Consider the following 24760-nt stretch of genomic DNA (forward strand, 5'->3'; position numbering starts at 1 on the left):
AAGACATAGGATTAGTGTCTTTTGTCCTATATGTGTACACAAAAATCAAGCAATTTTTTTTTCGAAATAGAGCATAAACTTAAAAGAATTGGAAAAAGGCCAATTTAGGAACAAGAAAAAGACATTGTGATTTGGATTAGATCTCAATAAGACAATACATCAATGAGAAATTTATTTGATAAGTTTAATGAATTTTTTTTGGAAGGAAAGGGGAAAAAAACCAAAATTGCAAAAAAACAAAAACTCACCTTTCTTGGAAGGTGGAAGGAAAACAAAAGCCGCTTCATTAACAAATTCCAATATCAGATTTGAAAAGGGCCCTGCTATTGGAAAGAAAAAAGAAGAGGAAGAAGTGCTGGCATCAACACGTTGATATTTTCTTCCGCAATTTTTGTTGAACAATATGCATCACAAGGTGTATGTGACAGTATACAGCTCTCTTCATCTGACAGTATCAAGCTGGAATCTACAGTCAACTTTCAAGCAGAAATTTTTCCTAACATCTGATAGTATACAGCTCTCTTCATCTGCAGTTGAGGAGCCGATGGCATCAGTTTGTCGACTTTGTATACAAAGATGTGATTCTCTTATCTACTAGGCAGTAGTCACGGAGATCTCCTGCGTATTACTCGGCGATGCCTTTTTGGTTCTCTAGTTGTGCATTGTATAGGCTCTCCTTCCTTTTGCCCCAGAGCACTCAGTACAGGCCAAGAACAATGATACAAGCCCCTATTAGGCTGAGGAAAATGCAGAAACAAAAGCTGAATTCTTTGGTTAGATGGCATCGGGATCAATAGATTTACACCCCAGAGAATGCATGTGCACACACATCGGCTAGAAGTATCAGATGCCATTTTATGATCTGCTTTACCTGCCCAGATGAAAGTGCTCATTAAAGGCTACGGTTGAGAATATCCCCACGATCACGAGTTATAACGGAGTAAACATCTCTGTAAACACCGGCCCTTTATGACTTACGCACCATTGTTTGCAGATAGTACACCAGAGATGATATCACAACTCCCTATGGAAGATGTTCACACCTAAATTTTGGTTCTTAGAAAATAATTCATTTCAATCATAAAATGAGAACTTGTCATAGTTCTCACCAAAACTAAGTTTCTCATGCATTGCATATTTATTTTTCGTTAGTCAAGCATATCTTTGCATTCAAGCCAAAGGCGAAGCAACCGAGCCTCAATTTGACGAGCAATTGGACCAAACTCAGTATGAAAATTTTCGACTTGGGCAATGGGGGCACCGAATTTTCTATGGGCAAAGTGAGCATATTTTGTCGTGATCTAAAAAAAACGGGTTTCCAATTTTAGGTTAATGGATTACCGGATTAATTAATTAGATTAATTAACCTAGTTCGAGTTCTCCCAAGCTCTACCAAATCGTAACTTATGGTTCACGTGATTATCTTGCAAAAGATTTTTCATTTTTTGGAGTAGCCACTAATCATTTTTGGTAGGTTGATTAGAAACCTAAATAAAATAACGGGAGAACTATTTATTCCTGCAAACCGGAGATTAAGAGTCTGGGGACTTGGTTACATTAATTTTTTTAATTAATGCCATTTTGGTACCATTTTCATGAAAATAATCGGTTTGACAAATTTGATGAATTCTACTTGAAGATCAAAGATGCAATTTTTTTGGGTTTTTCTTCTTATGAATTTTTGTTTTAGTTTTTGTGTATTTTCAAAATAAAGAAATTACATGAAATTGAGATTAAATAGGTTTAAGATTACTCCCCAGTTTGAGCTCTCGCACCAAACTTATGCTCCGGGCTTGTCTTGACCATTGGACCGGTTCGGTGGCTTGTTAGACCATGAAGTCTCGTGGTCCTATCTCTCCTTTATGCTTCTTTCTCATCTTGCTATAATTCCATGAGGTTCTGCAAATTAAGAAAAGACTAAACTGGGTGCGATTGATTTGAACCAAGCTAGAGAAAGTAAGAGGACTTAGCTTTAGTGGAGGAAATTGCTTTGGCAAATTAATCATCGGGACATATGCAATCTAAGCGTTGGTCTTCTCTCCGTTTTTTGCTTTCCTTCTATTCTTGTACCATTGATGTCTCATCGTTGATATTCAACTGTTATTTAACATAAAATGTAGAGAAATCAGTGTAGAAAATTTGGGCTAATTTGTATCCGAATTTAGAGGAAATTAGGAAATCACTTAGCTTTCTTTTTCTGCGGCGATCTTGAATGATGGGGATGAACTTGTAGCTTGTGTTGGTCGGTACAGAAATTGGCAATGGTAGCACCGAGCTTCAAAACTCTCATACTCTCTCGAAACTCTCTTCAAATTTTTTCTCTAAAACTCCTCTTAAGAGCTCTCTAAATTCTCTATCACCAAAATTCTCCCATCTCTTCAAGAACTCTTCTTCTTTTATAGACAAAATTCTTCATCCTCCATTCTTCATCTTCATTTCCCCCATCTTTCATTTTCATCTTCTTTTCTTCATCTTCATTTCCCCATCTTCCATTTTCATCTTCTCTTCCTCTTCATCTTCTTTTCTTCATCTTCATTTCCCTATCTTCCATTTTCATCTTCTCTTCTTCCTCTTCATCTTCTTTTCTTCATCTTCATTTCCCTATCTTCCATTTTCGTTTTCTCTTCTTTATCTTCTCTTCACCATCTTCCTTTCTCCATCTTCTCTTCATCATCTCCTCTTTTCTTGTATTTGCAATACGGTCCCCGAGGTTCTAAGTATTTGCAATACAGTCCCCGAAGTTCTAAGTATTTGCAATACAGTCCCTAAGAAAATACTTTTTTAAGCCCAAATCTTCTTGGTGCCTTTTTCACCCCATGTCTAGTCCAAATGCCTATTAAATTAAGCTCAAATGTTCTGCTTGTCCAATTATATGCCAATGCAATGTACGCTAAAAATAAATATGTGAGATGATTTTTATTTAGAACTAAAATTAGTTCTAATTTTTATGCAAAAAATAGATTAGTCAAAATTTAGGTGTCAACAGCTGCCCGTCTTTGAGTGGAGGCTCGTAGAGGTTCCATTGAAAGACAAAGTTGAACCCTAAGTTTTAACGGTGCAAATGATGAATGAACTTTTTGGTAGGAGTTTTAATCCCTTTTTTTTAATGTAATGAAGTGATGCATGATATGCAAGACTATAAATAACATGTGCCAAAACTTCTCTTTTTTTCATGTTAGAGAAACTTGCACATGGATCGCATATGAAAATACCTGTTTTACCGGATATCTCATAAGCTGATGAATCTCTTAATTTCCAAGCTTCTTTTTGCGGATGCAAGGATTTTAAGGTATTGGTGACTTATCCGTTACCGGAGACTTCTTTCTGGTGCGAGACAGCGCAAGATATGTGTGTCCTTCGAGATCACAAGAGTTACGTCATTGTGAGTTAAAAGAAGTGAAATCAAGTTCACAAGAGCTACGTCGTTGTGAGTTGATAAAATGTCAAAATCGCTAGTGCATATGTCTTCATGATTTGATAAAGGGGAACCAAAATCATAAGAGCTACATCGTTATGATTTGTTTTAGATCAAAATCATGGGTGTTTATGTCGTCATGATTTGATAAAAGGGCCAAGAATCATAAGAGCTATGTCATTATGAGCCAACTAAAGGTCAAGATCACCGGTGCATATGTCTTCGTGATCCGAGACCGAAATCATAAGAGTTACGTCGTTAAGATTTGATAAGATGTCAAGATCGCCGGTGCATATGTCTTCACGTCTTGACGGAAGAGGCATATTGCCCGAATTGAACAATATTTGATGGGAGCACCACCGAATGGAATCGATAAGTACGAAAGGGACATATTGCTCGAATTGAATCATAACAACTATCATCAGAAGAATTGTTAATTTGAAAAGGGGTTGAGAAAACTTACCTGGGTTCTCCGAACGATTAATCAAGGAATGAAACAGTTTGCTTGTATTGTACCTGCTTAAACATTTGAGATGAACACAATTAACTGTTAACACAACATGATACGTCCATAAATTCTTGAATTTTCGTTTACATTACGAAGCTCCATTGGGGAATTCTATCAATAATGAGCCCTGTCTGGTCCTTTTAACAAAACATAATCGCATTAAATGACGAACCTATTGTCAGAAAGGACTTTTACTCACTTCCATGGAAGGGTTCAAGTTGAAGAAATACTTACCCGAGGGTTTGAAAGATTACCCGGTAGGCATTTGCCAGCAGAACTTGCTCATTCAATAATCCTTGGATGAATTTCGAGACCTTGGGAGGGAATCATCGGGAATGCATTATCTATCATAGAATGTCGGAGGTAACATGTGCAAACATATTCAACAATGAGTTCATACAAAACTATTCTGCCGAGCTTGTAATGATTAGAAATAACATGTGTATAATGCAATCACTCATACTATGGTTCATGCATAACCATTCTATCAAGTTTGCATTACCAATTTTGTCCAGGGAGGTTCTCACATTATGAATACCTCAAATGTGAGCTGAATGGGGGGACTTCGGTCCGAAAGGGCTTTCTCTCACTCTCAAGAAAAGCTATTTATCCTGTCTGGAGGATTCAAGAGAAATCACTCAATCTTACCATCATTGTATTCGATAATGATCCGAGTAATCTCGCAATCGATATGATCGAGCCGATCTGGAGGTCTTGATTAAGACCGTAATGAGGGCTAGGTCAAAGGTTTACAAAGGGGACTCTAGTTGCGTCAAGGTCTTTGAAATGATTTCTTCGTTTATCGCTCTAGGTTTACAAGTCAAGAACCCTACAAAAATGAGAGAGCAATAATCTTGCTCGAACTTCTTCAAGTGATGCTTAAAATAATTTAATTCTACATTAACTCAAGTGTCATAATTAGAAAAGACTTTTGAAGGGTTGTAACGTAGGTTATGATTTGGGGGGAAAGAAAGGATTTGTTTTGGCTCGGAAAATGTATGAGATGCGGTTTGATGTTGGTGACCATTGCAATCTTGTCACCGATCTTAGCCTTTTGGAGTGCCACCATTGCTTTGAGGATGGTATGAGCTAAGGATTGCATTTCGCAATTTGACACTTAATGGGAACCCCTCTTGAAATGTACAAGAGAATTGTGCATTACAAATGAACAATGAATTGAATGGGCATTGTCCTTACTTTTGGTAGGCACTTTGCCTTTTAAATGCCCAAGAATTTTCTGTAGAATCAACCTTTGCTCTCTTTTTTTCACCTCTATTTTATTGCTGCATTTTTCAGTATCTTGATGAGTTCACTCGGGGATTTTCTGTTGATCCGACTTTTCAAGTCCTACTCAAAGATGGACTGTTTTTGCTCTGGGACAACAATGGTCATCAATAAGGGTTTTTAGAAATGCATTTGCAGGCTCAAATGGGTTGTGCAAATGTATATAAATGTGTAGGATAGAGGAACAAATGCTCTTCGTCATCCTAGGGCACTTGAATTAAAGCGCAAGTACAATGCATAGAATCACCCGAATATTGATGTTAGTCCATGCAAGAAAATTTCTAACCATTTGCCTTGTGATGCTGATGGAATTATCTTTGTTTTACCCCAATGTGGGGTGGTTCTTGACAGGGTTGTAGAAGTGAAACCTCCGCTCAAATGGGTTAATCAATGGATAATTTGTAGTGTTTAGGGTAGAGAAATGAATGCCTCCATCACTTCGGTTATCGTACCTTTCGCGAGAAAATTCCTTACCTCGGGGAGTGTGGAATTTAGCCACCGTTCATCTTGCTTGAAGAAAATGGGACGTGTCTGGAAAAGGATTGCCTTTCATCATTCCGTCCCGCCCCATTCTGTACATTTGATGTATCTTATGTAGTCCATGCTCCTTATTTAGACTTGGTAAATTAAACATGATGAACAATCATGCGTAAACCATGAAGTGTATGAGTGTTTTCGAGCATACAAAATGCAGCAATTTTTTATCTTGGCGAACAGAATTCGCAAGCAAGTAAGAAAATTCTTAGGGGCGTGGATCGCGAGTTGCCCTTGTTCGTATAAATGAGTTGCAAAACTTCATTGTCTACTTCGAGATATGAGATTGTCAAAGGCTCCAAGAATTTCTCATTTCGTTGATTTTTAGGGAGAATGGATACTTCTATATCCGGACAGGCGGTGACCCTCGTAAAAATCAAAAGGGAAAGTGTCAATGTACGTTCTCATATTCTAAACGAGTTGAAACGATACCACTTTACCCTTGTACGTATTCCTTGCGAACTTTGAATTGAAAAGATCGACTCATCTGGATCGGATTGTATGTCCGGGATGTTATCTCTCCAGGTTCTGTAACCATCCGGGCCAAACTTCGACCGGTACTGGATTGCCATGAAAATTTTATTATTATTAATCTTTGTATATTGAAGCCAAATCCCAGGATCGAACTTGAGCCGCCTCGGACCACTGTCATTCCCCTAACCACTAGGATGTGGTGTTGTTGGCGTTCACGGGTGATTCGCTTTTTGCTATATTGTTCTCAAAGCAGTTGGCAATCCCCTGTCGAGAATGAAATGAGCTTAAATTAGAGTTTGAAACGACCGAAAGCCAATGGGAACGATACGGAGTTACCCATCTTCGAGCCTGCTTGGGCTTTTATTCATATTCCCCCATATGAGGCTGTTCGAAACCTCTCTTTACGGCGTTTAGGGGTGTCGTCCATAAATTGATTTGCTATAGATCCGGCTTAACAAAGGACTTACGCATTTGATAAGAGAAAATTTGCCCTTTACCGGTGGATAAATTCTAGACACCTAGAAAGTAAAAAATATATCCCACACTGGGGATCCATACATGGAATTAAAGGTGCATTCATGCAAGATTGGTTTCGCCTCTTTTCTTGGTGACTCCATTGATCGACTGATTTTGTCTTGGACCAAACATCTACGATTGTTGTTTAAGGACCCATAATCGTCTACTTCGTATCACGGCTCCGGAGGTCTTTCGAGTCCGAACTAGCCGATCGGGGTGGCAAGCTCATCATTAAAGTAATCTTCCGATTCTTCGAGCAATTGATGCTCAAATTGGGTATTGTTACTCACTAATATTAGCGACAAATTTCCTACTCTATTTTCACCATGAGCGATCCGATTCCTTAAGCTTGAGCCTTCGCCATTGCTCGGGAACTCGTAGGGACGATCAACCGGTATGCTGCTAGAAACACTAGCGGAAGGTTGGTGCGGTTAGTATTCTTGATTGATATTGGGAAATGGCTGGGTACTTCTTACTCCGTGGGTTTCCTCGATATTCATTCTCCAATGAGCTCTGCTCCGGTCGCCTTGGTTCCAAGCTGCATCGTGCTTCCTCGGTTTTTCTCTAAATCTTTGAAAGTGATTCGTGATACTTCGTATAGTGAGTCCGTCTACCCTCATTATTTCGAGTATCGCCGTTGGTCGTGCTGAATTGATTCCTAGCTGTCGAACCGCATCAATGAATTTAGAATGAAGCTCGGGGGTCCAAAAGGGCTTTGCTTTCTTGCCAATAAAATCGTCGTCATTAGCTCGGCCATCGTTCTTTTGTTCAAATAATTGCTTCCTTACAACATGCTGCCAAATATTTTGGAGCACTCGAACGCAGATCGGCTTCTCTAGGATGTCTCGAGCCCCATGTAATATGGCCCTCATTATGAACTGCTGATCATCACTTGTTGATGCTACCATGACCGGTATGTCCAACTCAGAATCAATGACCTTTAAGAGACTGAAACCGTCCATGTCGATCCCTACCATGGCTGCGACGACGATGTCAAAATCCTATTTGTTCCGCCTTAGCACTTCTAAGGCTTCCGTTGCTTTTGCATAAGCTGAAATCTTGTACATGCATTTTCTTAGCATAGCAACGAGGATCGAGAGGGAAACGGGGTTGCCATCAATGGCCATGACTCGCAGATCCTCGGGATAGGAAACTTCCCATACTTTCGCCTGGAACGAACGCATTATGCATCGAGAATTGGTATTTTGACCAGGGACCGGGCGGTGGTATCTTGTGGTTTCGAAGGATGAGAAGCAATTCGCGAAGCTTAAGGCGAAAGGCTAGGTGAAAGAACCACCTTTAGATGTTCTTGGACTTGCAAAAACAAAATGCCCGAAAATCACAAAAGCGATGATGGCCTTTCGTGACGAGTTCTGGAGATTGCTAGGTGCATGGAGACTTTAGGTTCTTTATAAACTTTTTTCTGATCCGTTAGTCTCACAGATAGATTTTCGCTTTTTCTACGAAAAAAACAGCTTTTTCTCTCCTTTTCGTGTCTTAATGCCTTGGATCTATTTCATAGTGACTCTTACCTCTCACTCAATCTGTCATCTTCTTTCTTTTCTGATATGGAGGAGCCCTCAAATCTTTTCGCTTTCCCTACAAACGAGGCAGTTATTTCTCTCCTCAAATCTTTTCACATTCACCTAAGTGAAGACTTTCAATGCTTTTCTTTTCGGCGTTCAGTCAAATCTGACAAGGAATTCACGCATTTAAGCATGATAATATTCGTGGATAGTATTGTTCTTTGCCCTTGAATTAACTCTAGGCGTAAAAAAAAGAATGTCCCACATGGAGACTTTGTAACAAACAGTACATTCATTCGTGCATGTCCCTATTTCTCTTGAGAATTCGTAGGGATTGGCCGGTGGTGCTCAAAAGAGTGATATTTTGAGGGCCCATAATCAACAGCTCAAGCTTCATGTAGGTTACTGATTCGGAGTTCCATCGGCGTTGAACTCGCCAACCGTGACAATAAGCTCGTCATCAAGGAAACTCCAATTGTAGTTATGCATGTCTCTTCCCTCGAAGGGCATCGGTTCTCGCTTCGTAAGATCGATTTCCTGGGACGTATTCCCAATAAAATCCGATTGTGCGAGAACTTGCTTTGAGGGATGAGCTGATAAATGAGCATTTTCAATGCTCAAATGTGGCTCATCGAGGAACATATCACCAAGGGTGATGAGACCGCTACAGACAAGGCAAACATCGGTGTTAATAGCATCCCTATACCTCTTGTTCTCTGCTCGAAGCTTTTCATTTTCCTCCCGGAGAAACGCAAGTTCATGATTTTTATGTCGAGCTTTCAATTGGGCCCGCTTGTTTTGAAACCAAAACTTGACTTTCAAGGGTTCCATTCCTAGTTTCAGGCTCAATTCACTTCTTCATTCCTTGTCCAGGTAAGGGCACTCCTTGAAGGAAGCTTCGAGCTCTTTTATTTGCCTCCGAGCGTGGTGATGTTTTCTTTTACGGGGTTGACTACGGCTGCTGCTATTGTTGTTATTGTTGTTGCTATCGAGATCTTGAACTTCATCGTCGGTGGGGTTGGTTTGTATGGCTTTAACATTGGATTTGGTCTTGAAATCTTTAATCCCTCTCAGCAGTTCGTCCTTAGGGATGTTTAGGTCGATCGCTTCTAGTAAGTGATGGTAGCCTGTAAACATGTTGGATTGAAATATCTCTTACTGTCTTTTGTTCACTAAGGATTCTCTACTCTCCGCTATATGCTTACTCTCTCTAAATTCTTCTTTTCTTTTTAGTAATCGTGTATGCTCCAAAGCCTTCCTTTTATCGTGGATGAAAACCACCAAGCCGGCGCTTCTTCCGAGATTTCGTGTATCTTGCTCTGTCTTCTTCCTTTCAACGTGGTGGGAGCCTCAAATCTTTTCTGGAGGATTTTTTCTTTTCTCGAGAAGTATGCTTGTCCCTCTATTAATTTTTCAATATGGCGGGACCCTTAAGTCGTTTCGCAACTTTTCGAATTTGTGAGGCTCGAGGTGGTAGATCCATGATTCACGGACGAAACGCCTATAGTTTTACCCGGAAAATTAACTCGGCCCTCACAAGAATTATTGCTACGACTTTTCCTACTCTTTAAATTAGGATTTAATACCGAGACGATTAACGCTTTCATATCTTCGTCTTCAACCTTCTAATCACTCTTTTGCATCCATTCTTTTTCAGCCGCTTCAACAAATGGCCTCCCTCCCCGCACACATTTTCTCGGCCAAAGTTTTGGCTAAATGGGAGAAACTTTATAATCTCCTGGGCCAAGGTTACTCTTATATAGCCAATCATCCAGAGGCCGAAACCGAGATCCGTCTCATGTTTACGGATATGGACACCGTTTCTATTGAAGGTACCAAGTTAGAAGACGAATACGGGATCTTCCCAACTCTCTTCACTAACTTCTTGGAGGCTTACCATGTTGCTCATCGAGAGGTAACCTTGGCCCATATCGTGAGAGCTCGTTATCAAGATCGGATTGACAGCTTGGTGTTAGCCAATCTTGTAGCCGACAATCACAAGAAGGCCATTGATTATGCTAATGAGCAAGTCTCACTACCGATTCGTGAGATGGGGAACTTGGTGGAACGTTTAGCTTGTCCCCGACCGTCTTTGAGCACGATCCACTCAATATTGTTTTGAAATTTCAATGTTCATGGTTAGAAGAAAGGCTTGATGATCCGACCATGGATATAGCCCTGAGGAGAATGTTGGTCCATGACTTGGAACTTGTTGTCGAGTATCATGAGGACAAGGTAGCCAGGCTTAAAGAGAAATGTGAGCTCCTCCTTTTTAAGCTTACGGATCTCGATTTGCGAAGCGATCGATGCCGGCAGACCATCAATAGTATGGAAAGTCGGTTAAACTCCTTTGTAATGCTCATTAGGGCTCGGTTTGGGTTTACGTTCCCACCCCGATGATCTGTTTGTAAGGTTTCTCGCTAAATGAAATGAATGAAAGTTTTTGCTCGTTTGCGACTTGCTTTCGCGTCATTCCATCTTCCATATGCCGACAGATTGAAGAAACTCTTTACCTGTCTTTTTACTTTCCTTATTTCATCTTGATCGTCATATTTTTTCACGATATAACCCATTTACTATGTGAGTATGTAAATCTCTCCCTCCTCATTTTGGGGATTACGATATAGGACGTTTATGGTTTGACTTTCGTCGTCCCGATGATCAATTCGATTGGGACAGAGAGATTCCCCCATTCGAAACAATCTCTTAGCAAAGAGGAAGTAAAAGAATGTCTAAATGTGAACAACTTGCGAATCCGCCTTAATATTATAACTCGATCATGAAAATGTCAGAGCAAATCAAGTATAATATTTCTTTATAGCATCAGAATTAACTAGGTTGGTAAAGACACGATCATCCATCTCTCGCTAGAATCGAGCACCACCAGGGAGCATCTTCTTTGCGATATATGGACCACTATAATTCGGAGCGAACTTCCCTTATGGGAGTGAGACTATTGGCAACAATTTTCGCAAGATAAGGTCATTGATATGAAAATATTGAGGTCGAACTTTTTTGTTGAAGGATTTAGCAACTCTTTGCTGATAGCACTGGCCATGACATATAGCCTTAAGTCTCTTTTCGTCGATCAGATTCAATTGGTCCGTCCTCTGCTGGATCCAATCAGCTTGAGACAGCTTAACTTGAGACAGTATACGTAAGAAAAGAATCTCCACTTCAATTGGTAAAACAGTCTCCATCCCATATACAAGATAATATAGGGTTGCCTAGTAGATGTTCGGATCGAGGTCCGATACGCCATAAGTGCAAATGGTAACCTCTCATGCCAATCGCGATAATTTTCAGCTGTCTTCGCTAAGATTTTCTTAATGTTCTTATTGGCGACTTCTCTTGCTCCATTCATCCGAGGACGATATGAGGAAGAGTTCGGATGCTTGATCTTGAATTCCTTTAACAATTCGTCCATTAGCTTGTTATTCAAGTTCTAGCCATTGTCGGTGATTATGGCTTCAGGTGAACCGTATCGAACAATGATATATCGGCGGATAAATTTCACGATGTTTCGTGCCGTGACCGCTAAATAGGATGCGGCTTCGATCCATTTGGAAAAATAGTCAATTGCTACCAAGATGAATCGATGCCCATTGGATGCTTTAGGGTTGATAGGGCCGATAACATCAATGCCCCACATAGAAAACGGTCATGGTTCAGATAGGCGATGCAACTTGTTCGGAGGAACATTAATCTTGTCACTATGAATCTGACATTTGTGACAGCTCTGGACATGCTGAATACAATCGCTTTCGAGCGTGAGCCAATAATAACCTAACCTCATAATCTTCTTACCTAACATGCGATTGTTCATGTGTGGACCACAGATCCCTTCATGTACTTCCATCATCAGACGAACCGCTTTGATTGAATCAATGCATCTTAGCGGGACAAAATCGAATGACCGTTTGTACAAATTCTCTCCGTTCGGGAAGAACTTCGAGGCCATCTTCCTTATGTACTTTTGGTCCGATACGGTACTTTTTTCAGGGAACTCATGCTTCTGAATATAAGTCTTGATGTGATGGTACCACGGCTTACTATCGGGTTCATCAATCATGGCCATATAATGCGCCGGCTTTTTTAATACCTCGATCTTCAGTGGATCAACCTCAAGTCCATTGGTGACTTGTAACATTGAAGACAAGGTAGCTTAATGCATCGATGAACCGATTATGAGTCTTGGATAGATACTCGAATGAGATGTCCTCAAATTCCTCCATCAGCTCGTCTAGATACTCATGGTAGGGTAGCAATTTAACATATCTTGTCTTCCATTTTCCAATAGTTTGAAGGATAATCAAAATGAAATCTCCGAACACCTTGAATTGGGCTATTCCCATTTCAATCGCGGCATGCAGACCGAGAATACATGCCTCATATTCTGATAGGTACCGTCGGTGTTGTGAGTCTCCTCGACCTCTCGGATCCTTTGTTCCATTTGGGCCAATAGCTTGGCCGTATCATCATTCAATTCGGGAGCCACAGAGCCGGCTTGAGGGATTGGGACTAAGGGCGGCATGCTCGAGCTCATGCCTATGATGATCATATTTTCTAGCGGCATTGTCTGATAAGGAGTAGCTTCCAAGGCTTTGTCAGAATTGTTCGTAGGAGGAATCGGAGCATGAATGGCTAGCGGCGGGCTAGAGGTGGATGATTAAAGTTTGACGATGAAGGCGGCCATCATTTCCTTCATCCTTCGGGACATCATCCCCTTAAAGTGCTTGATCATGGAGCCAAGTTTCTCATCTAGGGCAGCACTAACGATGGCGTTGAAGTCGGCCATCCTCTTTGCGATTGATCGAATAATGTGTGGAGGATCCGTGATAAATTACCTGTGCACAGTAACAAACCAAAATGAGTACAGGGAGCAAGAATAGCGAGTCAACCCATGACGTCCCTCTAGACTCGAACGAACAAAGTAGGTATGACCAAAGAATTGAAATAGGCAACTTTCGGTTTGTCCGCTTTTACAAAAAAATTCGTATTAATTCACACGTTGATCGAAATGTGTCCAAATTTTACGAGCTTGTAATTGAGAAAATGATGAACATCTTTTATGTTGGCCAATCGGACTAGAAATGAGCGAATCAAATCAATTTAATGTGTCTTTTCGAAAAATCATGTTCAAAAAACTGTTATATCTACCCGTAGTTGAAAAAATGAAGGCCCCTCTTAAATTATGAATTTAATTCGTCAATTTTGTAGGATATTAGTTGAAACATAGGTCTACAACTTTCGTGCTTGACATTTACTCAAAGCTTGATCGTAGAATTTAGTAAAAATCGCACACGGGAGCAAGCCAAATTAGAATCGAGGACAACCGGTGAAATTACTATTAATGTAAAAACTACGGAAGCAAATTTTAAAGTGTGAAATTGGAAACATGACAACGAGATTTCTAAACAATCAACCTATGAAAGTAAAAACATGACTCAATTTAAGCAAACCAAGAAATCAAACGGTTTTTTGTTTTTTAAAGGCCACATGATCTATAGACGAATGGGCCTTCAAGGTGCGCCGTAATCGTGCATTCTCCTTCGCTAAAGCATCTGCCTTTTCTTGGGCCTTCATCGCTTTCTCTTCGCTAATTTTGAGTTGAGCCTCACGGGTATGTTGCGCTATCACGATCGGGATCTTAAGGAGCATCTCAGCGGGGATGGTATGAGACTGAATATACTGGGTTGTGGCAAAGTGACTCCTCATTTTTCTAGTGAGCTTATCTATGGGCCAAATCAGCTTCCGATTAGAACACTCCTACCAAGCCTCGGAATGACGTCTAAGCTCGGTTATGTAGTTCTCGTCCTTTTTAAATTGAACTTGGAATTCGTTGGGCCCAAGCGAAGGTGGGAGATACTGCAGAACTCGAAATTGTTGTGCAACTCGAAGAGGCTGGTAGCTGGTTGCTCCATAAATACCCATCAAAGGCACTGGCTTCTAATCGCCATGGCATAATCGAGCCTCAACCACTTGAAACCATACAGCTTGCCTTTGGATCCTCGAATAAATGGACCCACTCCTAACACAAATGTGGTCGTTTCGGGGCACAAAAAATGAGCAAGTGCTGTTGACCATATGATTTCGACCGATCCCATAGCTTCTTGAGCTCTAGCTTCGGAGAGGCACGAAACGGATATCGTGGCGACCCATTTGTATATAGATCACGTGCCAAATAACTCAACCTAGATCGTGGGCCGACCCAAAATAAGATAAGGAAAACTAGTGATACAACTCAAGAAATTACTGCCTTTGGAGAGAAAATGTTAATCACAAAGACATGCGCATGAATCGTGAGTTTAAATCTTATTCTATCTACCCAAAAGGCTTTTGCAAAGTGAAATGATGAACGGAACGACATGTCGCAGCCTCGTGCGCAATCATCATGACTAGTCGCAACCTCGCGTACAATAGTCATGACTAGTCGGGTCCAATCACTTCGGCTTGGTTCGGTCGACAAGGGCAATTCTCATGCATCGTAGCCTCACGTGCATAGGAATGACCATTGAGCTATTTTTTGGAAAAATTTTCCGAATCCAGATGGGATAACCTTTAGCGAAACCTTACCGCCAAAGTTAAAGAACCATCTAAATATCATCTTAAAACGTAGAGAAATCAGTATAGAAAATCTGGGTTAATTTGTATCCGAATTTAGAGGAAATTAGGCAATCACTTAGCTTTCTTTTCTTGCGGCAATCTTGAATGATGGGGATGAACTTGTGGCTTGTGTTGGTCGGTGCAGAAATTGGCAATGGTAGCATCGAGCTTCAAAACTCTCATACTCTCTCAAAACTCTCTTCAAATTTTCTCTCTAAAACTCCTCTCAAGAGTTCTCTAAATTCTCTATCACCAAAATTCTCCACTCTCTTCAAGAACTCTTCTTCTTTTATAGACAAAATTCTTCATCCTCCATTCTTCATCTTCATTTCCTCCCATCTTCCATTTTCATCTTCTCTTCTTCATTTTCATTTCCCCATCTTCCATTTTCATCTTCTCTTCTTCCTCTTCCTCTTCTCTTCATCTTCATTTCCCTATCTTGCATTTTCATCTTCTCTTCTTTATCTTCTCTTCACCATCTTCCTTTCTCTATCTTCTCTTCATTATCTTCTCTTCACCATCTTCCTTTCTCCATCTTCTCTTCATCATCTCCTCTTTTCTTGTATTTGCAATATAGTCCCCGAGGTTCTAAGTATTTGCAATACGATCCCTGAAGTTCTAAGTATTTGCTATACGATCTTCCGAGAAAATATTTTTTAAGCCCAAATCTTCTTGGTGCCTTTTTCACCCCATGTCTAGTCCAGATGCCTATTAAATTAAGCTCAAATGTTCTGCTTGTCCAATTATATGCCAATGCAATGTATGCTAAAAATAAATATGTGAGATGATTTTTATTTAGAACTAAAATTAATTCTAATTTTTATGCAAAAAATAGATTAGTCAAAATTTAGGTGCCAACATATTTTCAAGCTTATTTCGGTATGTTTAAGCTCATTTTAATTATTAAGGCTTTTAGTTAGATGTCCATTATTGAAAAAGCCTTGATTGAGCCCGAGAATGTGACACGAGCCTATGGTTTGATAAAAAAAATTCGACTAAGGCCATGAGCATGAGTGTGCCGAATTTTGTATGGGTTTGGTCCAAGTTTCAATTTCAAATTAGCTCATTTTGGTTATTTAATTATGTGAGGCCTTTAATTAATTACCTATTTAATTAAATAAAGCTCGATTTGAGCATGACATGGCCCACACACATGAAAATTTCAGCTGGCCCTATATACATTCTTAATGGCCGAAATTTTGAGGAGTTTTAACAAGATTGGACTCTTGAAAATCAGAATTTTTAATCCGATGGTCGATGATGAGTCCTACTTCATCTAGGATTAGGAAACCCTTAGTCTATAAATAGAGTGCTAAGCCTAGGGTTTAAGGAGGCCAACTAATTGTCACATACAACAGAGAAAAGAGGAGAGAAAGAGATCGTGGGGTGCCATTAATTCACATAATATTCGACCACAAATAGTTGACGGTGAAAGAAAGAGCAAGGGGGTTCACGAATGGAGGTTGCGTAGAGCTTGTCCCATATCTTTTTTGAAGAGGAACAATCTGCAGTGCATTTGTATTCAGTGGAAGATAATTGTTGTGACCTAAAATTTAGGCTAATGGATTATCGGGTCAATTGAATCAACTAACATAATTCGGACTCTCCCAAGTCCTACCGAATCGCAACTTAGGTTTATTCATGAAAAAATATTTAATTGGAGTCGCCACTAATCATTTACGAAAAGTTGATTAGAAACCTTAATAAAATAGAGGGAGAACTACCTTTTCGGTACCAATTTCATGAAAAATCCCTTTTGATTAATCGATGTGATTTGAATGATTTTGATTTTTTTTGGAAAGAAAAAGTAATATGAGACCATATATTATGTGCCCAAAGGATGATTTTTTTGGTATTTTCGATAATAAAAGAAAACATTCAAAAGCAATCAAAAATCTGAACAAAATTAAACAAAAATGCCCATAATATACCTTTAATTTTCGATTTTTTCGAAAATCCTCTCATTCCCAAAGATCCGGGCTAGAGCGAGATTTTATCCGCTACATCCTCGAGGATTCGAACCAGTATGCGGATATGTGTATAGAAAAATAACATCCCTTTTGTCGAAGGGCAGAATACGAATTTCTATACTAAATCACCATCCCATTCCATAAGATCACGGACAATGCGTGTGATTTATTTTTTCCAACGGGTCTAGGCACATGGGGAGCATATATTATGGGCATGTTTGTTTAAAGATGTGCAAATTTTATAACAAATCAAAACAAACAAGCACGACAAAAATAAAATAAAATGAATCAATTGAGCTTGAAATTTCGAAAATTAGAGGGGTGGCCGAAATTATGAGATTGGGGATCCACCTTTCCTCATCCAAAAATTCAATCCATTTTTAATTTGAGAAATTATCTTTGAGATTTGAAAATTTAATTTTAGATAATCCTCATAAAAAGAATAGATAGACATTCAATCCAACCAAACCTTATCTCTAATCAAACGTGTTCAGAAAATTTACCAGGGATAAGATAAGATAACAACATATAACATCCAAATCGTTTCGCATGTGCTAAAGATAACAACTAGCTCAAAAAAATGTATCCATGAGTAAAAAAATTATCTAATTTAGCTAAATCAGATAAAATTTCAATTTGATCGGATCTTTATTCACGCCAGGAGATAACGTCGAACAATCACGAATTCCTATCAACAACACGAGGTTATGATCGAGCACCCAATGGATAAGTTCCGGTCAACCAATGTAGCGAAAAAGATTAATCCTCCACTCACATTAAACTGTTCGATCAAACAGATTGCCTACGTGCCAAAAATTCAATGCTCATGCCATAAAGTTCTGATTTTTTTTTTTACAGAGACAATTCAGATCATTCATGACATGGAAAGATAGGACTAAGTCATCACAAGACAAAACCACTCAAAGATAATGCTTTAGGATCAACCGTAGAGCGCAATTCAGCTGTGAAAATCTAAGTGCTAAATGGCTCTCTCACCTTTTCCATCATACTTGCTGAGAATGACATCAAAATTTTCACTCTACTAAAATCTGATTTTTAGTCCCTACCATGGTCAGAATTTTTATCCCGCGGAACCAGATTTCAAGAGTACTTTTTGACAATCGGCAAAAATTCATTCTTTGTTTGATAAAAGATTAATTCCGATTTCATTAAATTTCAAAGCTAGCATAAGATTCAATCAACTCTTGAATATGTCAAGCCTACTTGAAAAAAGGATCGGACTTTTGCATCATCCATTCAACTTTCGGTGCTAACATGAATTTTGATACGAACAGATCCAATTTTCCACCTTTGCTTTCAAATCAGTGTTTATTCAACATGGTGCTAAAACACTTATGCAAATTATCACATAAGTAAACATGGACTGCAATCAAAGATGTGAAACTCGTACCTTTTTTTTGAGCAATTTCCAGATCACGCGCAAACTGGAAAATCTGTCCAAGAACGCGCCTATCCGAGTTCGATTTGCCGTCAAACTTTTCCGGGAAGTCTAGCACAAATAACAAGGCAATTAGAGTTCCAAATAATGCCAAGACAGGGGCTGATCAACCTTGCTTTACTGCTGAACAAAGGCGGACAGCAGAGGGTCTCAACCAAAACAAATTGATTCTCGATCGGCGGTTGAAGCTTCGGGCACCAGCGGTGATTGGCGGGCTGTGGCGACTCCGAGACCGAGCTGGAACACCGAAGGAGCCTTTGATGACAAACGATGGAGCTTGATCATGTGCGCACGATCGGGGCTTCGCCGGTTGAGGACTATCTCCAACGTCCCGTTCAGTTGAACACGTAGAACCTTTTTTTAACTCTCAAGCGCCAAAAATTCTGATGGGTCCCCTCTCATGTTTGCAAGCAAGCCCTTGTATATATAGAGCTAGACCCGATAATCCTAGTAGGAATAGGAGTTTTCTTGAACCGTCGGATCAATTATCCTAGCTTGAGTAGGACACGATTATGACCATTAGATCTTGAGCTTCCCTATCTTCTAGAACTCTAGCTAAATAAGTTCCCCAATTCGGTAAAACTCTTAGTCAAGATAAGCCTCTCAAACAAATAAGATTCAGAATTAAAATGAAATTTTTGAAGAGTCCCAATTGCACTAGGACACTAGTGTATTCGACCACTTGATGGGGGAATGAGAGATGGCCTAAGTTCTTGTGCTTCTGTGGGCTCAATTAGAGCTTAATTAACAAAACTGGTAGTCAACTAGAGGCCTTCCATGATGAAGTAAGAATGGGCTGACTTTCAATTAAATTGGATCAAAATTATAGTGAAAAATTCGGCACATCCACATTCATGACCCACCCGAATTTTTACAATCCAAACTATGGGCTCATTTTAATTTATCAAGCTCAAACAAAGGCTTCTCTAAATAACGAGCATTTAACTGAAAGCCTAAATGATTAAAACAATCTTGAAAGAATAGAATTGTGCTCAAGAAATAGGTCCATTCGGCACACCTTGTAGGTTCAGTTAAAAATCTTAGATTGAGTCCGGTCCGGCCGCCCGTCAAGTCAAACTCAATTGATTTATCTACGACCCTAAATGCAGATGATGCGACCGACAAAAAATAAAAATGCAATGTATAAAGATTATTTTTTGTGAGAATTATGATTAATTCTCATTTTATGAAGTAAATAAATAAATTTCTAAAAATCAAAATTTAGGTGTCAACAATAATGCACTATAGAAAGAATAAATAGCTTTATCATCTAGAGCATCTCTCTTCACTAATTCAATGGCAATTAGAGCAGATGTGGTAGTAGTATTAGTGTTATTCCCTACATTTGATCTTCCTGAAGTGCTTGTAGTCGGATTAATGCCTCTTTGGACAACGTCCCAAATTTACTGGTCTGACATTTAATAGATGACTTGAATTTATTCTGCCAATCACCGTACTCCTTTCTTTCGAAGTAAGGTGGTTTGTTGTTACTTTCACCTTCAATTCATATGGGAGAAAAATTGCTAGCTATAAAGATCGTTAGCTCAGAAGTAATAATACTTCAATAAAAATTTGAGCACCGGACTACGATACCAATTGTTGAGGCTAGCATTATCATTTAGGGAGGTGAATAGGTGATTTAGAGATTTTTATAAAAAAAAAATTAATGCACAATGTAAATGAGAGTGCTCAGAACTTCTTTCAGATGATAATAGCTAGTCCGTATGGCGATATTCTGAGATGCAGTCTTCGATCTCCAATAATTCTGTCCACTCAGCCAGAGCACCAGGATTGAAGCCATCCAGCGAGACTTGTTTGATGTGGAATCCTCCAGATTCCGTGAAGCCACTGGAGTTCGGCGACCATATGAAGAGAGAGAGGACAGAAATCTTGTCTCTCATAACAAAAAGGGGACGTTTTTGTCTCTGATTCTCTTTTTCTATTAGTGTACTTTCATGCGTATTGAGTCCAGCTCACAACCATGGCTTGTTTTCTCTTCTGCTTATCCTCACAGGTTTCTTTGACAATACATAGTCACAATTAGTGGGAGATAAAATCAAGAGGAGAGTCAGGAAAGAGAATAGAGGCAATAGGCGAAGAGAGAACGAGATCAAGAAAGTGCAGTCTCAGTCCTTTACTCGGCTGAGCACTCTCCCCTTTGGTGTCCACCATTGTCCTCCTCCGTGCACAGTGCGGCCCCACCATCCAGCTCCGATCCCTCCTCTCCGTCCAGCTCAGCCGCCGGCATCTCGAAAAAAAGGCCGCTGTTCAAGCTAAATCCCAGTGTTCTTCGATACGATTCAGCCACCTTCCGATGAGCAAGGTGTGCGAGCTGGCAGAAACAGAGTCCATATTTACGGAAAAAGTTGAGCTTAGTTTTCACAGGCACTCAAACGGCCGTCGAGATATCTTCCACACAGGCCTGACCCTAAGCCGCTATACCGAGGTCCAATTCTCGTCAATTCATTGTGGTCTTCAACGATGGGTGGACAAATCTTCAGCAGTGATTCATGCAAGAGAAGGCGACCTCTGTGCACACTTGCAAAGTTGAAGAATGGCCAACGAATTCTTGAGTCATTTCTGCTATCTTTACAAATTTTCCATTGAGCAATTAACAATGTTCTAAAGCTGTTCAGGCATGAATATTCCTCTGTTTTGGCCTGATTTGGGCTGTTGTTCGCTACTCAATACCCCACCGTTCGAGCGCGACTTTGAGCTGCTGTCCGGGTGCTTTTGAGCTGCTGTTGGGGACTGAGTTAGCTGCTGTTTGATCCTCTGTTTACAGTTGATTTGGGGGTCCAATTTACTGCTGTGCGGCGCCAAAACAGTGGCTATTCAGTCCGTTTTCACTTGATTTTCAGAGCAGTTTTTTCGGGGCTGTTTTAGGTCGATTACCTCACTATTTGGCGCGATACCCTCACTGTTCGGTGTCTGATTTTTAGGTGGATCTGTGCTTAAAATTGCTGCTGCAAATTAAGCTTCGTCCAAGATATAAAATTGTCTTTGCCGAAGTGCTTTAGGTGTGCGGAATTCCCTAGCCCGATTGATCCATTCCCGAGCTTGGTGCGCAGATTTTTCGAGCAAAGTTTGAATTAGGATATTGCAATTCGCAAGATAAGCTAAAATTCTACTCTTTGATATGAAAGTTATCTTGTTTGAATTTGTCCATATTACTTGACATTATTTGTAAGGATTTTTTGATTAAATCGGAGAATTGAATCTTGAACAAGCCTCTTGATATTTATGCTTATGAATATTTGGCATTGTTGTTCTTTGATTTGAATTTCTGGTTTCAAAGCTTACCTCGAGATTACTCTGGAAATTTCTGGTTGTTTTATTTCGAGTTTGGAGCATATCTCGTGGATATTATGCATATCTTTGAATCCAAATTGTGGATATTCTGATGGAATGTTAGACATATCCGATGGCTTTTTTTTTTTCTCATAAATATAAATCCTAATCATTATCTTGAAGATGTTGCCATATCATTTGAAATATTCAGATTATCTAGAATTCGGATTGGAATCTTTTTTGAAACAATCTTGAGTTTGTCTTAAGAGATAATATTTGGTTGGGATTGGATATTATCCAAAATTTGTCTAAAATTAAAATTTCAAATCTTAAAGGGCAATCTTCTCAAATTAAAATTGGATTTTGGACGAGGAAAGGTGGATCCCCACTCTTCACAATTTCGGCCACCCCTCACATTATTTTCGAAAGTTTAAATTAGTTGCACATCTGTTGCTTTTATTTTGACATGTTTGTTCGATCGCTTGATTGTTAGAAAGTTTGCACATTTATAAACAAACATGCCCATAATATATGCTCCCTTGTGCCTTGTCCCGTCAGAAAAATAAATTACACACCTTGCCCATGATCTTATGGAATGGGATGGTAATTTAGTATAGAATCTCGTGTTCCGCCTTTGGGCAAAAGAGATGATGTTATTCTATACAATTATCCGCATATTGGCTCGGATCTTCGAGGATGTAGTGGATAAAATTTTGCTCTAACCCGGATCTTTGGGAATGGTTGAATTTATTGGAAAAGTCGGAATCAAAAGGTATATTATAGGCACTTTTATTTATTTTTGTTCAAATTTTTGATTGCTTTTGTTTGCTTATTTTTGCTGAAAAATACAAAAACATCAACTCCTTTTTTCCATTTTTGGCACATAACAAATGGTCATTCAGGTCACATTTTTCATAAATCAAAAATCATTTAATTCACATCAATCAATCAAAAGGGATTTTTTCATGAAATTGGTACCGAAAGAGCATTAATTTTTCAATTAATGTAACAAAGTCCCCGAACTCATTTTTTCTGGTTCGTAGAAATAAAATAGTTCTCTTGCTATTTTATTAAAGTTTCTAATCAACCTTCCGTAAAATGATTAGTGGTGGCTCCAGTTAAACAATTTTTCATGAATTGAACCTAAGTTGCGATTCGGTAGGACTTAGGAGGATTTGAATTAGGTTAGTTGATTTAATTAACCTGATAATTCGTTAGCCTAATTTTAGGTTGCGATAGAAGAAAATGGGCAAGACGAATCGATTTGTGAGATTAGGTGGGACCATTGCCAACTGTTCTAGAAGCTTAAAGCGTGGTTTAATATTTAATTACTCTAACACTCCCCCTCGGTTCTCGCTATGATATCATGTGAGATTTAGTGGGACCACTACCAACTATTCTAAAAGTTTACGATATTAGATGAAGGCATGATTTAATATTTAATTACTCAAACACAATTTTATTGGATGTCAAAAGTCCCACAAAAGTCCTCAAATATTGGCTTGATGTCGGAATTGGGTTGTCAATCAAAAACCAAAATTTGAAAAGAATAGCACAAGCAGTTAAAAAAAATAAAAAACAGAAGCACAACTAAGATTGAATTTTACTTTGAAGAATATGTGGTCATGTAAATTTGTATTCACAAGACGAGCTTACACAGTAGATGATGGTCCAGAGCTGCACGTTCAACTCCAGCTTCCACAAGCTCCGATTTCGGGCGAAGAACATGGAAACGACAGAAGAATGCAGCGATGCAAAGAAGCAAGGCAAAGCGGTGAGGGACAGTGGAGCTGGATAGGCTTTGTATACGACAGCCTACAATCACATAACTCGCTAAATCAATATCATATCATCTTCCTTCATCATAGTTCGTCTGGATCAATGGAAGTTCGACATGAGCAAAATCACCTGGAGAATAAGCCATGCACTCCATGCAACGTGACTGGTCAGGATAAGTAAAGAACCTTTGATCCTGTTTTCTTTTCCAGGCCTCAAGACACCAGAAGCTTGGCTGGTGTCATGAATGCTTATCAGCGGCCTCTTCAGAAGGCTTCTTATCACTTACCCTCCCTTCCAGAAGGTAAATGTGAGAGTCCCGCCGTGGCAGATAAGCATGCCGACAGTTTTAGCTCGGCCACTAGCGTTCTTGATGTTGAGTTTCTCCATCCTGAATCAAGAACTCAACCCGAAGAGGAATGTCTGTGATTTTGTACAGAATCGGGAAATCGAAGACCGTTTCTTTGCACTGAGAAACAAGATGTCACCTGAGCATAACTGCAATGAGAAACGTTAAGCAAGGGATGACACTACTCAAGGCACTTGCGACGGTGGCGGAAGTGTACGCCAAACCAGCATAGTACACATTGAGAGGGATGGTGGTGGCGAGGGAGGAGAGCACGAAGATTTTGGCCAAGACTTTGACCGAGAGCGAAGGGCGCCGCTTTCTGATTCGTCCATTCACGGTTTACCATGTCAATAAAGTGCAAAAAAACAGCAGAAGCATATGACAGGACGAAGGGATTCTTTGCCTTGCAAGCACAGAAACGAAAGGGCCCAATATCAACACGGCGATCAAATGGCGGTAAATGATGAAGACGAACTGATCGAGCCCTTTCTCAAGGGCGATCTTTATGAGAATGCTCGAGCCTCCATAGGCCAATTGAACTAGCACCATTGCCACGAAAGAAGCACCATTTCCCATGACAGGAACACCAAGCAAGACCTTTTTGTTTGCTTTTATTTTCTGGCTATGGCTTGAACTGAGTAGCTTGTGGAGGAGAAGCTTCAAGGAGTTCTTATTTTAGTGGGAACAATAGGTTTTGTAAACAGGGCAAGTGGAAAAAACAATCAGTGAACTTGTTTGCTAGGGAAGCCAAAGCATGACAAGCTCACTTTTTTTCTGCCCATCCAGAGGAAGATATTTCTTATAGAGGCAGCACGACAAAGCTCTTTGAGGTGTTGTTGCTTCCTGTCGTGTGTGTTGGGGTGCGGTTCATACTCCCCGCTCACGAGAAAGCACAGGATCCTACTCCATAATGAGCGGACAGGGATCTCAGAGGGATTTTTATAGTTTGAGCCAGAATTTTATTGGCAATTTAAGCTTGGATCCATAAATAATTACTCTTATTGGTGATCTTTTTCTCTTGTAATTAAGGGTTACAACAGATATATGATAAG

General features: G+C 39.7%; 1 pseudogene; it reads right to left on the reverse strand.

The window, feature by feature from the left end:
• Positions 1-558: 558 nt before the first annotated feature.
• Positions 559-24284, reverse strand: LOC115756601 (annotated as a pseudogene).
• Between the last annotated feature and the right edge of the window lie 476 nt (positions 24285-24760).

This window comes from Rhodamnia argentea, chromosome 9, assembly GCF_020921035.1.
Source record: "Rhodamnia argentea isolate NSW1041297 chromosome 9, ASM2092103v1, whole genome shotgun sequence".
Taxonomy (NCBI): domain Eukaryota; kingdom Viridiplantae; phylum Streptophyta; class Magnoliopsida; order Myrtales; family Myrtaceae; genus Rhodamnia; species Rhodamnia argentea.